The following is a 16,408-nucleotide window of genomic DNA, read 5'->3' on the forward strand; positions in this document are numbered from 1 at the left end:
TCCTGGACATATTTGTGTGCCTGTGTAATAAGTGAAGAGAAAATTCTGGTAGCTAATCCCTTTATGTTTTACACAGACTCAAAGACTTTTGAATCTATAGCAGCAGGAAACATTTCCATTTTCAATATGGGCTTGCCATCTGTCCAAAGCTAGCTTCTGGAGCACCACCTTTTCTCCATGGCCTTTCTCTTACCACAGAGGGATATTCCCAACAGTCTCTCACAGCAGCATAAGCAATAACTGCTACTTCTAGGTGCCTATTAAGAACCAGGCACTTTACATACAATCCCTTGAGGTATATATAATTATCCCATTTCACAGATGAAGAAATCAAAGACTCTGAGAGGTTAGGTAACTTGCCCAAGGTCACACAGCTGGTAAAGCTGAGCTGGGGTTTGAACGGAGATCTGTTTGGCACCGCAGCAAGGTCCTTTTCTCTCCCCAGTGCTTGCGGCAGGGTAGTGAAAGGATGTTTTGCTCTGAGGTATGTTTGAAGCATTTTTTCAGACCACCGTGTTGTGTTCACGTCACTCTGTTTCACCACAGCCACATAAGCAGAAATTGCTTTGGAACCTGTCGTCCCTGGGCTGGGCTTACATCCAGCTCTGAGCTGCACTCAGAAGGGGTGGGGGGGGGGGGAGCAGGCTTCTAGTAAATTAATATGCTCCAACACGAGTGCATCATTCCAGTCACCTGAGAATAGGAAAAGCCTTATCAAGAACTTGCTATTCATTTCAAGCCACTTTAATCCCCTCTGGTTTGATGCAAATTCATTTCATTAATAATTAACAGTACTTGGCACTGCTTTCCTTCAGACCCAGTTCTCGGTCAGCATTCTACTCTGCTGAACCTGAGAGAAATGAGGGTCGAACCAAGGGAGGAACGAAAATGAGAGAGCCGGGATCTAGCATTAACCCACCCACCCCAACCCCCTACAGAAAAGGCAAGCGAACTATTGAAGCAACAGACATTGGCATTATCTGTGAGACAGTTTGGATGATCCTTGTAGTTCATCTTCTTAATATTACATCTTTAATGAGCTCATCCATGCTTTGATAGTGTGGCTTTAAACCTTCCTTTGGGTAGATATTATAGATCAGTGGTTCTCAGCCTTGGCCAGGAATCAGAATCACATCTACAACTTTAAAAAAAAATCACATAAAACCTAAAGCTTAACAGCCACATACCTTGTGACCCACCAATTCCACTCTGAGGCATATGCCTTGCAGAAACACACACATAAGTGCACTTACAGATGTATTAGGATGCTCAGAGCAGCACACAGTAGCCCCAAACTGGAAGCCACCCAAATGCCCACCAACAATAGAATGGGAATGGGAAATGCATTTCCACACAATGGAATAATATACAGCAGATAAATGAATGATACACAACTACACACAAGAGTATGGACGAATCTCATATACATAATATTGAGGATAAAGACCAGACACAAAGGAGTATAAGCTGTATGATTATATGTTTTAAATAAACACCAAACACAGGCAAAACACATCTGTAGTATTAGAAGTCAGCAGAGTGATTACAGCAGGGGGATCAGTGACCGGAAAGGGCTTCTGATCCTGTTATCTTTCTTGATCTAGGCATTGGTTACTTGAATGTGTTTACTTGTGAAAATTCAATCTGGATACTTAGAATGTGCATGTCCTTTCTGGGTATATATCACCCCCAAGTATAAGGTTAAAATTTACACACATAAACCTATCGCCTCCAGCCCCGTAGCCTCCACACCCTCCTCCACACATACACACACACCCACTTACTTCCCCCGAGGAGCCGAATTCAGCAGCATTGGGGCCCTCCCACACCCTTTTGTGAAGCTTCTCCAATAATTCTCCACAACCAGTATCATCTCAATATTGTTAGCTTTTGCTGGCCTTCCAGCAGTTGTAGTCAACTTTGGTGTGAAAACAATAGAATTCCATTACTAGCTGCATGATATTAAAATGTGAGAACTGAAAAAATCAAATCAATTTACTGAGCAAAAGTATCAACTGACAATATTGTAAAGCTCCTCATTCTCAGCTTTCCAAAAAGGAGCCATGGAGGAACTTGAGCATTTTTGCTACTGGAGCCCTAATGAAGCTGACATAGCCTGTCCTTTTTCCTAGGAACAGCCACAAAACAGTAAGAGCCTAACACTCACGCGAGGCATTGCTGTAAATGATTTATATAAATTTACACACACTTACACATCATAACATTATTTGAAGGAGGAATCATTATCTCCATTTTACAAAGGAGGAAAATGAGGCACAGAGAGATTCAATAACTTGCACATGGCCACGCACCCCGTAAGCCAGAGAATCAGGATTTGAATTCTGATAGTTTGGCTTTAGAACCCATGCTGTTGTCCACTTCACTATATTCCTGTGTATGTTATGGTGTTTGGTATATTCTCCCATTTAAAAAAAAATTAATATTTATTTATTTTTGAGAGAGAAAGAGATAAAACATGAGCAGGGGTAGGGGCAGAGAAACAGACAGATTCTGAAACAGGCTCCAGGCTCCGAGCTGTCAGCACAGAGCGTGTCGCAGGGCTCAATCTCAGGAACCTTGAGATCATGACCTGAGGCTAAGTTGGACGCTTAACTGACTGAGCCACCCAGGCACCCCATATCTTCTCCCCATTTTAAATGGACTATATTTAATGCATTTATGGTAAATAGCAAGCTATGTTCACTTGAATATTGGCATCTCGGCAGAAAATCACATGTGAAATGACTGAGATCAGTAATACAGGTTTCACATTCACTCTTTTTTTCCAACTCTATTTAGATATTATTGACATATAACATATGTAGTTTAAGGTGTACAGCCTGATGATTTGATACACACACAGATTACAAATTGTTTACCACAACAAAGTTAGTTAGCAGCTTCATCCCCTCACATAACTACCATTAAAAACTTAAAGTACACACACACACACACACACACACACACACACACACACACAGTATTGTTGATTATAATCACCACATACTGTGCATTAGATCCCTGGAACTTATTCATCATATAGCTGGAAGTCTATAACCTTTGGCCCCCAGCCCCTGGTAACCACCCCCACTCTACTCTCTGTTTTTATAATTCAGCATTTTTACATTCCACATATAAGTGAGAAGATACAGTATCTGTCTTTCTCTGACTTACTTCACGTAGCATAATGCCTTCAAGGTCCATCCATATTGCCTCAAAAGGCAGGATTTCCTTCATTTTTCTGGCTGAATAATATACCACTGTAAATGTATTCCAAATTTTCTTTATCCATTTATCCAATGATGGACACTTGTTGTTTCTATGTCTTCACTACTGTGAATAATGCTGCAGTGAATATGGGGGGTACAAATAACTATTCAAGATAGTAATTACATTTTCTTCAGACATATATTCAGAAGGGGGACTGCTGGATCATATGATAGTTCTTTTTTTTTTTAAGTTTATTCATTTATTTTGAGAGAGAGAGAGAGAGAGCGAGTGAGCATGAGCAGGGAAAGGGCTGAAAGAGAAGAAGAGAAAGAGAGTCCCAAGTAGGCTCTGCACTCCCAGCATGGAGCCCAATGCGGGGCTCAATCCCATCAACTATGAGATCATGACCAGAGCCAAAACCAAGAGTCAGACGCTTAACCAACTGAGCCACCCAGGTGCCCCATGATAGTTCTATTTTTAATTTTCTGAGGAACCTTCAGAATGTTTTCTAAAGTGGCTGCACCAATTTACATTTCCATCGATAGTGCACAAGGGTTCCCTTTTCTCCACATCCTGGCCAACACTTGTTGTCTCAAGGTATGAGATGATATTTCACTGTGGTTGTGACTGGCATTTCCTTGGTGATTTGTGATGTTGAGCATATTTTCATGTACCTGTTGGCCATTTGTAGGTTTTCTTTGGAAAATGTCTTTTCAAATCCTTTATTTTTTAATCAGATTTTTTTTTTTTTGCTTTGCTATTGAGTTATAAGAATTCCTCATATAATTTGATATTAACCCCTTATCAGATAGATGGTTTGCAAATATTTTCTCCTACTCTGTAGGCTGCCTTTTCATTTTGCTGATTGTCATTCTGCTGTGCAGGAGCTTTTTAGCTTTATGCAGTTCCATTTGTTTATTTTTGCTTTTATTGCTTGCACTTTTGGTGTTAGATTCAAAAACTTGTTGCCAAAACCAATGTCAAGAATCCTTTCCCCTATGTTTTCTTCTGGTACTTTTCCAGATTTCAGTCTTACATTAAGTCTTCAATCCATTTCTAGTTAATTTTTGTGAGTGGTATAAAAGAGGAGGTCAAATTTCATTCTTCTACATGTGAATATCTAGTTTTCCCAACATCATTTATTGAAGAGACTATCCTTTCCCCATTGTGTGTTCATGCCACCCTTGTCAAAATGTAGCTCACCATATACATATGGGTTTACTTCTGCCACTCTATTCTGTTCCACTGGTCTATGTGCCTGTTTTTATGCCAGTACCATATGGTTTCCATTACTATAGCGTTGTGATAATGTTTGAAATTAGGAAGTGTGATGCTTCCAGCTTTTTTCTTTCTCCAGATTTCTTAGCCAATTCAAGGTCTTCTCTGCTTCCATAAAAATTTTAGGATTTTTTTCTATTTCTGTAAAAAATGCTACTGGAATTCTGATAGGGATTTCTTTGAATCTAGGGATAGCTTTGGGTAGTATGGACATATTCATAATATTAATTCCGCTGATCCATGAACACAGGGAATCTTTCCATTTATATATACTTGTCTTCTTCAATTTCTTTCATCAATGTCCTGTAATTTTCAGTGTACAGATCTTTCAATCACATCCTTGGTTAAATTTGATGCTATTTTATCAAAAATAATAAAATACTTAGGAAAAAATTTATTTTTTTATTTTTGTTTTTATATTAAATATAATTTACTGTCAAATTGGTTTCCATACAACACCCAGTGCTCATCCCAACAGGTGCCCTCCTCAATGCCCATCACCCACTTTCCCCTCTCCCCCACCCCCATCAACCCTCAGTTTGTTCTTTGCCTCCCTCCCTCTCTGTAACTTTTTTCCCCCTTTCCCCTCCCCCATGGTCTTCTGTTAAGTTTCTCAGGATCCACATATGAGTGAAAACTTCTGTCTTTCTCTGCCTGACTTATTTCACCTAGCATAATACCCTCCAATTCCATCCACATTGCTACAAATGGCCAGATTTCATTCTTTCTGATTGCCAAGTAGTATTCCATTGTATATATAAACCACATCTTCTTTAACCATTCATCAGTTGATGGACATTTAGGCTCTTTCCATATTTGGCTATTGTTGAAAGTGCTGCTATAAACACTGGGGTACAAGTGCCCCTATGCATCAGCACTCCTGTATCCCTTGGGTAAATTCCTAGCAGTGCTATTTCTGGGTCATAGGGTAGCTCTATTTTTAATTTTTTGAGGAACCTCCACACTGTTTTCAGAGTGGCTGCGCCAGTTTGCATTCCCACCAACAGTGCAAGAGGGTTCCCGTTCTCCACATCCTCACCAGCATCTATAGTCTCCAGATTTGTTCATTTTAGCCACTCTGACCGGCGTGAGGTGGTATCTCAGTGTGGTTTTGATTTGTATTTCCCTGATGAGGAGAGATGTTGAGCATCTTTTCATGTGTCTTTGGCCATCCGGATGTCTTCTTTAGAAAAAGGGTCTATTCATGTCTTCTGCCCATTTCTTCACTGGACTATTTGTTTTTCGGGTGTGGAGTTTGGTGAGTTCTTTATAGATTTTGGATAGTAGCCCTTTATGCAATATGTCACTTGCAAGTACCTTTTCCCATTCCGGAATAAATTTGACCAAGGATGTGTGTGACTGGGTTTTTATATTTTTCAGATAGTTCATTGCTAGTGTACAGAAATGCAACTAATTTTCTATGTTGATTTGGTTTCCTGTGACATCACTGAATTCTTTTATTAATTCTAATAGTTTTTGGGTGGAGTATTTCAGGTTTTCTATATATAAGATTGTATCACTTACAATCATGGACAATTTCACTCCTTCCTTTCTGATTTGGATGCCTTTTATTTCTTTTTCTTGCCTGACTGCTCTGGTTAGGACTCCCATTACTATGCTGAATAGGAGTGACAAGAATGAGCTCCCCTGTCTTCTTCCTGATCTTAGAGGAAAACCTTTCAACCTTTCACCACTGAGTATGATGTTAGCTGTAGGCTTGTCATATATGGCCTTCATTATGTTAAGGTATATTCCTTCTACACCCAATTTGTTCAGAGATTATATCATGAAAGGATGTTGACTTTAGTCAAATGTTTTTTCTGCATCTACTGAGATGATCATATGATTTTTATCTTTCATTCTAATAATGTATATAATTACCCCTGCTCCCTTTTGTTTTTCCATACTTTCACTTTGAGCCTATAGGTATCCCTAGAGCTGAAGTGAGTCTCTTGAAGGCAGCATGTAGTTGGGGCTTATTTTTTATTCTATTCAGCTATACCTTTTCATTAGAGAATTTTATTCACTTACATTTAAAATAATTATTAACAGGTAAAGACTTACTAATGTCATATTATTAATACTTTTCTGGTACTTTCACAGTTCTTTTGTTCCTTTCCTCCTCTTTCACTGTCTTCTTTGTGAATTGATGTTTTTCCATATTGGTATGCTTTGAATCCCTTCTCTTTGTCTTTTGTTTATCTATTATAGGTTTTGCCTTGTGGTTATCATGAGGCTTATAAAAAATCTTATAGATATAACAGTATATTTTAAACTAATGAAAGCTTAACTTTGATCACACACAAAAACTCTACCCTTTTACAACCCACCCCATATTTTATGTTTTTGATGTCATAATTTACTACTTTTTATATTGTATGGATATCCATTGACAAATTATTGTAGCTACAGTTATTAATACTTTTGTCCTTTAAACTTTTATGCTAGGGGCGCCTGGGTGGCGCAGTCGGTTAAGCGTCCGACTTCAGCCAGGTCACGATCTCGCGGTCCGTGAGTTCGAGCCCCGCGTCGGGCTCTGGGCTGATGGCTCGGAGCCTGGAGCCTGTTTCCGATTCTGTGTCTCCCTCTCTCTCTGCCCCTCCCCCGTTCATGCTCTGTCTCTCTCTGTCGCAAAAATAAATAAACGTTGAAAATAAAAAAATAAAGTGTTAAAAAAAACTTTTATGCTAGAGTTATGTGATTAATATACTACCATACTAGAGTATTAGAGTATTCTGAATTTGACCCTATAATTACCTTTACCAGTATGTTTTATATTTTCATATGTTTTATGTTACTAATTAGTATTTTTTCAATTCTGTTCGCCAAACTGGCATTTCTTACAAGGCAGGGGTAGTGGTGATAACCTCTCTCATCTTTAGTGTCTTTTGGAAAAATCTTTATCTCTCCCTCATTGCTGAAAGACACATTTGCAGGGTGAATTATTCTCGGTTGGTAGTTTGGTTTTTTTCTCCCAACACTTTGAATATATCATCCCATTCTCTCCTAGCCTGCAAGGTTTCCCCAGAGAAATCCACTGATGTAGCCTTATATGGTTCCCTTATATGTGAGCATTTTTTTCTCTTCCTACTTTAAAATTTTTCTATTTGCCTGAATTTAGACAGTTTTATTATGATGTGTCTTGGAATGGCACCTGGGTGGCTCAGTTGGTTAAGCGGCCAACTCTTGATTTCAGCTCAGGTCATGATCTCACAGTTCATGAGTTCAAGCCCCACATCAGGCTCTGCATTCACTGCATGGAGCCTGCTTCAGATCCTCTGTCTCCCTCTTTCTAGCCCTCTCCTGCTTTCTCTCTTTCTCTCTCTCTCTCTCAAAAATAAATAAATGTTTAAAAATTTAAAACAATAATGTGTCTTGAAGAAGATCATTTGGGGTTGAAATTTTGGCCTGACCTGTTAGATACATGAACTTGAATGTCCAAATCTCTCCCCAGATTTGAGAAGTTCTTATCTATTATTTCTTTAAATAAGCTTTGTACCCCTTTCTCCCTCTCTTCATTTTCCAGGATTCCAATAATGCATAGATTGTTTCTTTTAATAGTGTCCTTTAATCTACAAAGGCTTTCTTTACTTTTTCATTCTTTTCCTTTTGCTCATCTGCTGAATGATTTCAACTGATCTGTTTTCAAGTTCAATTTTTTTTAGAGAAAGAGAGAGAGAAAGACAGAGGTGGGGGGGAGAAAGAGAGAAAAAAGAGAGAGAGAGAGAGACAGAGAGAGAGAGAGAGAGAGAGAGAGAGAGAATCCTAACCCAGGCTCCATGCTCAACACAAAGCCCAACATGGGACTCGATCCCACAACCCTGGGATCATGACCTGAGCCAAAATCAAGAGTTGGATACTCAACCAATTGAGCCACCCAGATGCCCCTCAAGATCACTAATTCTTGCTTCTACTTGATTGAGTCTCCTAGTGAATCTCTCTATTGAACTCTTCAATTCAGTCACTCTATTTTTCAACTCTAGGATTTCTGTTTGCTTACATTTAATGTTTGTTAAACTTCTTATTTTATTCATGCATTGCTTTGCTAATTTCATTTGGCTGTCTATCTGTTTTCTTGTGGTTCATGGAATTTCTTTAGGAGGATTATTCTGAATTCTTCATCAGAAAATTCATAGATCTCCATTTTCTTAAAGTCAGCCATTAGAGTTTTATTAGTTTCCTTTACTGATGTCACATTTCCTTGATTATTCACAATCCTTGTGGCCTTACACTGGTATCTGTACATTTGAGAAAGTAAAAACTCTTTCCATCTTTACAGACTGGCTTGGAAGGCAAAACCCTTTATCAGCTTGTCCAGAGACCCTGGGTGGGCCATCTGGTGGTGTCAGTGGACAGCCTTGCTGCTTAAGTCCTTGGGCAGGCAGGTCTGGTGCCTGGGTCAGCCAGTGGGCAGGCCTGGTGCATAGATACACAGGGACCAGGCTTAGTGTGTCCATGGAGTGGGCCTGGTGCTAGGCCTGCCAGAGAGCCTGGGTTCATAGATGCCCACCTGGATCCTGCATTTATGGGGGATGAACAGGAACCTGGGGCCACAGGAACTGCCCTGACTTGCAGAAGCTAGCTCGTGCTGAAATATGCCAGGAGCCTGATGCCAATGGAGCCGCTCATGGCAACTGGCTGGCATCAAGGTAATCTGGGAGCCTGGGTTCACGGGAATCCAGCGGGAGCCTAGTGATGCAAGGGTTGCCTGGCAACCTGAGTTTGCAAAAGGTCATCAGGAACCTGGGGCCATAGGAGCTGCCTGGGGCCAGTAGAATCTACAGGTGCTATGGTGAGCTGGGGGCCTAGATTCCAGGAGCTGGCACCAAAGACACCATCTAGGGCCATGGGAGCAACCTGGGGCCACAGTAGCTACCAGTAGTTGTTGGAGCCAACGTGCACCAGGGTGAGATAGGGGCCTGGTTTCCCAGAAGCCTACTGGAAGCCTACATCAAGTCTTCCAATGCTGGGAGAAACAGGCAGGTCAACCACGAAAAAGATTCCGTGACCTCAAGGATATTCTTTTTTTTTTTTTAAGTTTATTTCTTTATTTTGAGAGAGAGAGAGCGTACATGAGGAGGGGAAGGGCAGAGAGAGACAGGGACACAGAGAATCCCAAGCAGGCACCACACTGTCAGCCCAGAGCCTGACACAGGGCTCGAACTCATGAACTATGAGTTCGTGACCTGAGCCAAAATCAACAGTCAGACACTTAACCAACTTAGCCACCCAGGTGCACCAGCAAGGACAATCATCTATGTGTAGTTATTCATTCATTAGCAAACAGCAAATGAGTGCCTCCTCTGTAGCAGGCATTGTACTAATGCAGGGGACCTAATGGTGAGCACAGTCAAGGGCAAGGTCCAAGCCTCCTGGGACCTCCTCATCCAATAGGCAGACACTGATTCAACAGCAGAGGACCTACTGTAAGTGATCAAAGCACTACAAAAGTATGTAAGATGGTGAAGTATCCTTGTTAGGGAGATCAGGGAATCCTTCCTTGAAGGAGTGATGATGACATGAAATCTGAAGAATGAGGAGGAGGCAAAAGAGAAGGTGGGTGGGGTTACAGAAAGCTTAATATGCATGCATAAATAACTGTAATGCAAATCAAAATGAACAAGTACTATATTAGACATAAAAAGCACAATAGAACCTCAGGATCTTTTTCCTTTTTCATTATATAAATCACATTAAATTATCATATTTCAAGTATGAACCCAGAAACCCTTGCATTAGCTTCATAATTGGTCTCAAAAGCCTGGAACACAAGAAGACAAAAACCCTGCAGGACGGGAATGTGAAACAGTACTTTCAAGTCAGCAAATGTTTAAAGATTCAAGACATCAAAGTGAAAAGGGAAATAATGGTATTTACCTTTTCTGAAGAAAACTAGCAACAAAGAAGGAAAAAGAAAAGACCTATATGCTAAAATCATCAGTCACAGAAGGTATTCCTACAACACTGTGGGCCAGAACCTCCCTACTTCCCTGCCCACCACTGCTGTGGTTAGCTGTATCAGAAAAGTAAGGACATCTCATTAGGCCAAAAGACCTCACGCAGTATGTGAAGGATTTGGTTAAGTGCAAGTTCTGGGACTGCTTCGTAGGCTCAGAATAAATCCAGATGGAAAGAATGAAGAGTCTTTGCAAATCTAAACCAGCTCCATAACCACCTCTTGACGTGACCACCTTCCCAACTGTTCTCCACTTGCCACAATCAACTGATGTGATCTTTTGAAATTGTAATTCTGTCATGGGCCACATACCCGTCCTCCACCGCCCACGCCCACACACAAACTTTCAACTGTCATCCATTGTTCATAAGGTAAAAATGCAGCTTCTTAAAGTAGCCTGCAGGTGCTATCTGGTCTAGCTTCTGCCAACCTCTCCAACCCTACCTTGCACCCCACTCACTATCTCCCTGTGTGTTTCCTCAACAACAGCCTTCTTTCAGTCCGTCATATTCACCATGGTCCTTGTTACCTCAGGGCCTTTGCATATGTTGCTCCTTCTAACTAGAATGGTCTCTGCATCCCACCCTTCATCTGGTTGATTCCCACTCATTCTTTACCTCTCGGCCCCTGTTTGAGACAAGCCATCCCTACTACAAGCTCAGGTACCTCTTCTCCGTGGCACCTGCTATAGGTACATATATCATCTCAAGTATTTGTTATTTTTTTAAGTTCACCAATTTATTTTGAGAGAGAGAGAGAGAGAGAGAGAGAGAGAGAGAGGGAGGGAGGGAGGGAGAGTGCAGGGGAGGGGCAGAGCAAGAGGGAGAGAGAGAGAAACCCAAGCAGGCTCTGCACAAGCAACGCTGAGCCCAATGCAGGGTTCAAACTCATGAACTGTGAGATCATGACCTGAGCTGAAACCAAGAGTCAGATGCTCAACTGACTGAGCCACCCAGGCACCCCTAGTCTCGATAATTTTATTAATGTGTGTCAGCTCCTTAAACATAAAGGCTGCAATTTTGTCTGTTTCTGCTGAGTTTGTGTACACAGTCCCAAGCCCACTTGTTGAGTCATGGGAAGGGTTTCACAAATATCCAGGGCATGAATAAAGGGGTTTCGTGCAGATCTTCAGTTTCTATGAGTCATTGGTTAGCATATCACTATGCTTCCAGGTTACTCTCATAGAACCAGGTGTAAAGAAGTACATTGTTCTAAATAATAGTATATTTTATCCTTGCAAGAAGCATGGAGGTAAGCAAACAGAAGTTGAGGAAGGCCTGCTACTCTAGTCATACAGCATATTCTAATCATCTTGGTTACTTTCAAGTCAAGTACAGTCCAAAGTCTTACAGTGGAAATAAGAAGGAAATCGATATTTAGCTGCTTTAACCTAATGTTACTCAAACAATATTATATCTATAATTGCATGTGGTGCTTCTTTTATTTAAACCTACCATGTTTAAAGAATGTTTTTTCCCTGACATGAGAAAACACTGAGTTCTTGCTATAAAGTACAAAGAAGGCAAAAGACAAGAGTGAGATTCCAGAAGACCCTTTGCTGCTCATAAGTTACATTTTAGGCTAGTGTTTGTCTTTCTCTCTTAGAAAATTGAATGTAATTATCTGTACCCCCTACCTTCCCGTTGGGAGCTTGGGGGAATTAACGAGATGATGTTTGTGGAGTGCTTGGGGCCTCTTGGATACACTAGTATTAGAACTCTTACGTAAAACATTGCAGTTGAGCAAAGCTGATGCCAGAAAACAAATGGTAGAGAAACATTAAAGACAAATTGCTATTTGATGATTTTTCAGTAATGAAAATCATCCTTTCTTTCTGAACTTCTAACAGCACTCTCTCCTCCAGTAGCCACTAGTCACATAGAGCCATTTCATTTAAACAGAGAAAGTGAATTATACATTAAATTTTAGTTCATTAAAACTTAAATATCCTCATGTGGCCAGTGACTTCCTCAATGGACAGTGCAGATACAGAGCATTTCCATCATCAAAAAAAAAAAAATCCCAACGGACACAGCTATAAATCTAGGAGGGTCCTTTCCTGTTGACGTTTTGCACGTGAATCCTATTATTGGACACTTTGAAACCCTCATCCCGAGTAGGGGTTTGGAACTTATCAGCTGGAAGAGAAATTACTCATAGAACTGAAGATACCTTGTTCTTAAAAACCAAATGCTTTCCTTTCAAACTCAGTTGTTTTGCCTTTCAGAGGCTGCCTTGGCCTCGTTAACACTAAGAACCTGGACAGCGCAGAAGGAGTTAAACGGTCCTCATTTTCCCCCTGTCTCCTGTCTCTCAGGGTCCTATCTACATGTAAGCACTCAAGTCAGGGCAGACAGCAGAGTAAACCATCTGAGTGACCGTGAATACAGAGTTTCCCAGCTAAAAACTGCTACATCCACTTGTCCATAAGCTAGAACATAGGTCATTGATATATTCTCATAGGGAACAAATCCCCATTGGCATGAAAACGCTGCTGCATCTCATTTTTCTCTTTATACTATTTTAGTCTCGTCGGATTGGGGGTGGGGTGGGGAACAGAAATGAGCCCAGTGCATTCTAACTTTGTGTGGGTGTCTTCCTGGCTTGGTTACCAAAGAAACCATTATGTTCCATACTATTCAAATAATGGCTCTACTAGCGCTCTAAATACTTTTTTCTTTTCTAACCCGACCGCACTGCAGATTTAGAGCCACCATCTGTTGGCCAGCAGAAAAGAAGGGTTTCTGGAAATGCCACGGCCCTTCCCACACTGTTTTAAGCCTGGGTGTCAAGACTTCAACCTGAGAAGTCTGTTTCCAAGGCCAATATTTCCCCAGCAGAGCCCGGAGGCTGTCTCCATGCACCACTGCTCCGCCAAACCGCAGAAGTGAGAGGTGTCTGCAGACATCCCGTGAGCCTGCCAGAAACCTCCTGCCACCCGGGCCGTGAGGTTCCTCTCTTGCCGCGGTTGCGAGGGCACTGCCGCTCCAGTCCTGAAGCGTGGTGGGGGATCTGGCTGTGACGAGCGTTGGCCTGTCGTCCCGAGGGCCAGAGTCAGTCATGTCACCCACCCATGGATGCCCACCACTGATCTCTAGGGCAATGATACACGTCAAAGAAAACACTCCAAAGAAAATCCAGGAGCCCGGGATGCTAATGTCCCTATGGAGGGTTTCTAGATGAGGATTTGGTTTTCAGCACCTACTGACATTTGCCATCCCTCACCTACTTTTTCCCCAGCTTTGCTGAGATATTACTGATGTACGACATCTGTAGGTTTAAAGTGTACAGTGTGGTGATTTGGTACACATATATTGCAAAATGATTACCACAGAGAAGTTAGCTGATGCCTCCAGCACCTCCAGCACCTCCTAATTACTCTGTATGTGTGTTAAGAACGTTGAAGGTCTCTCTTACCAACTTTCAAGTATAAATAGAGTATGGTTAGCTACAGTCACCAGGCTGTACGTTAGATGCCTAGGACTTAATCATTTTAGGACTGTAAGTTTGTACCCTATGACCAACTCCTTATGTGCATATGGAGGCGCAATGCACGCGGCAAGTCCCCTATGAATTCGAGGCGGCCAGGAACTAAGGAATGAGGTCTTTTTGTAAACTTCCAGGTCTCTGGAACAAAGGCTTCCGAGCTACTCTCTCAAACAGCGTGGCTACTCTCTTGGAGGTTTAACACAGATGTTAAAGAGCTTCCAAATTTCCCTCTTCTAGGCATCGAAGTACAAATCGGGTGAAATTTTGCAATCTGTTCAACCACAAGAATGTTACTGATTGCAACTTAAGAACAAGAAATTATTAAAGCTAGTAGTTGCTTCCACCAAGACAAACCCACACCATGGCTTATAAAGCAAAACTTCAAGCAATGGGCCTCCAAACGATTTGGACCAAACAAGCATCCCACCCATACAAGAGATTTCTGTATGCTATTGCATATATGTATGTTTCTTTGTAAAGCACATACACATTCTATTACGCTGATATATTATCACATTACAAAACATGCTCCCAAAATTGAAATGCTAAAAACATGAAAAATTAAAATGCAATATTTTTGAAATTATGCCTAACTTTGTTTCATTTATCAGAGATACAAAAGTCACTCTTGCTCTTACTGGCAAAATATGAGACTTCTCAGAGCAATATGATCACACACGCTCTTCTTTTCTTAATTTAGTTTAGTTCAAAAGTCTTGTACTAACTTCCATTAATGCTAATTCTTGGTTTTTAAAGTTATGTCAGCTGACAGAGAGACAGAGAGAGAGAGAGAACCTGCAAAGATATATAGATCAAAATGGGAAAAGTAAGAGTAATTTAAAAACTTGATACCTGGGGCGCCTAGGTGGCGCAGTCGGTTAAGCGTCCGACTTCAGCCAGGTCACGATCTCGCGGTCCGGGAGTTCGAGCCCCGCGTCGGGCTCTGGGCTGATGGCTCAGAGCCTGGAGCCTGTTTCCGATTCTGTGTCTCCCTCTCTCTCTGCCCCTCCCCCGTTCATGCTCTGTCTCTCTCTGTCCCCAAAATAAATAAACGTTGAAAAAAAAAATTAAAAAAAAAAAAAAACTTGATACCTGATGTAAAAAAAAATCTAATCTTTATAACTTCATATATGTAATAATAATAACATGTTTGAAAAATCGATAATATTTATAAGGCCTTAATCAGGCACACATAAGCTTTGGTAGGTGGTAACTCTGCAAAGACATATACATGAGTCATGGAACCACTGTCAATACTTCTTTTCCCTCAGGATGTATGATAGGTGACCAAGTAACATACAGACTGAGGGTGGGCATCTGTGTCCAGCTGGATATTAAACACGAGCAGAGTTGCCATACTGTGAAAATAAAAGTACCAGATGCCTAATTAAAATTGAATATCAAATACACAACACTACTAACGCCAATGGCATTATATTATACTTAAAAATTGTTGTTCATCTAAAAGTCAAAGTAGGCATCCTGTATTTTATCTAGCAACACTAAATATTAGAAAAGCTTCATTTGTTTCTTCTCTTTTTTCCTTTTTTTAACCCAAAGTAAATACAGATTGGAGTTCTAACATTTTTTTCCGGTATGCTCCGCAGTGGAGACCCCTTCCAGGAAGCTATCACCAGAGTCCCTGGACAAAGTAGTCTCCTCCTCAAATAGCTAACACAGCCAAGGCTAATTTAAAAAACACCCCCTTAGACTTAAGCTCCTTAAACTATTCCCTCCCAACCCTCTCGCTACACTTTGGTAGCATCGCAAGTCAATGCTATGACTGACTGATACAGAATCTTCATTTTTCCGGCCAATAAGGATGTTACAGGGCTGAGGGAAAATTAGAAGTAAAGCAGAAAGAGGCGTAGGCCACATGTGTGGGTGTGGGTGTCGATTCACCCATCCCTGTTCCACCACTGGTTTACAGGGGTAGCAGCAGGCGCACTTGATCCTTTTCACCACCACCAATGACACCCAGTATGTGCATCCACATCAAAGTGGACCACAGTACAGAAATGCAGTGATCATGGCCTAATGAGTTCAAGAGAACACAGGGCTGGAAGATGTGTCTGTGCATTAACACTATAAAATTCTGAGAGGTAAATTCAATATGACCATAAAATAACTTAGCATTCACACTTTGCTGCATACTGTGTCCAGCACCAACAAAGCATGGGAAAGAACCTCCGAGAAGGTCCATGGAAGCTGGTCTTCATGGCAGCATGATGGCTCATGTGGAATCACGGGTAATGAAATAGCCAGCATTAAATAAAGGGTTCCAGGGAAATGTAGGGCAAGAAGATCTAGGTTGTTCCGATCTGAACAGGTTCCAAAGAGCCATGGCTCTGTGAATCTATCTCTTTCTCATGAAGGAAGCCAGGGATGCTAGGTGATATTAGCCAGGAATGGTGTATTTGACAATAAAAATACTAATTGGGTGGTACCGAAATCTGAACAAGAATAGATGATGGC

The sequence above is a fragment of the Lynx canadensis genome, chromosome X (assembly GCF_007474595.2).
Source record: "Lynx canadensis isolate LIC74 chromosome X, mLynCan4.pri.v2, whole genome shotgun sequence".
Lineage (NCBI taxonomy): Eukaryota > Metazoa > Chordata > Mammalia > Carnivora > Felidae > Lynx > Lynx canadensis.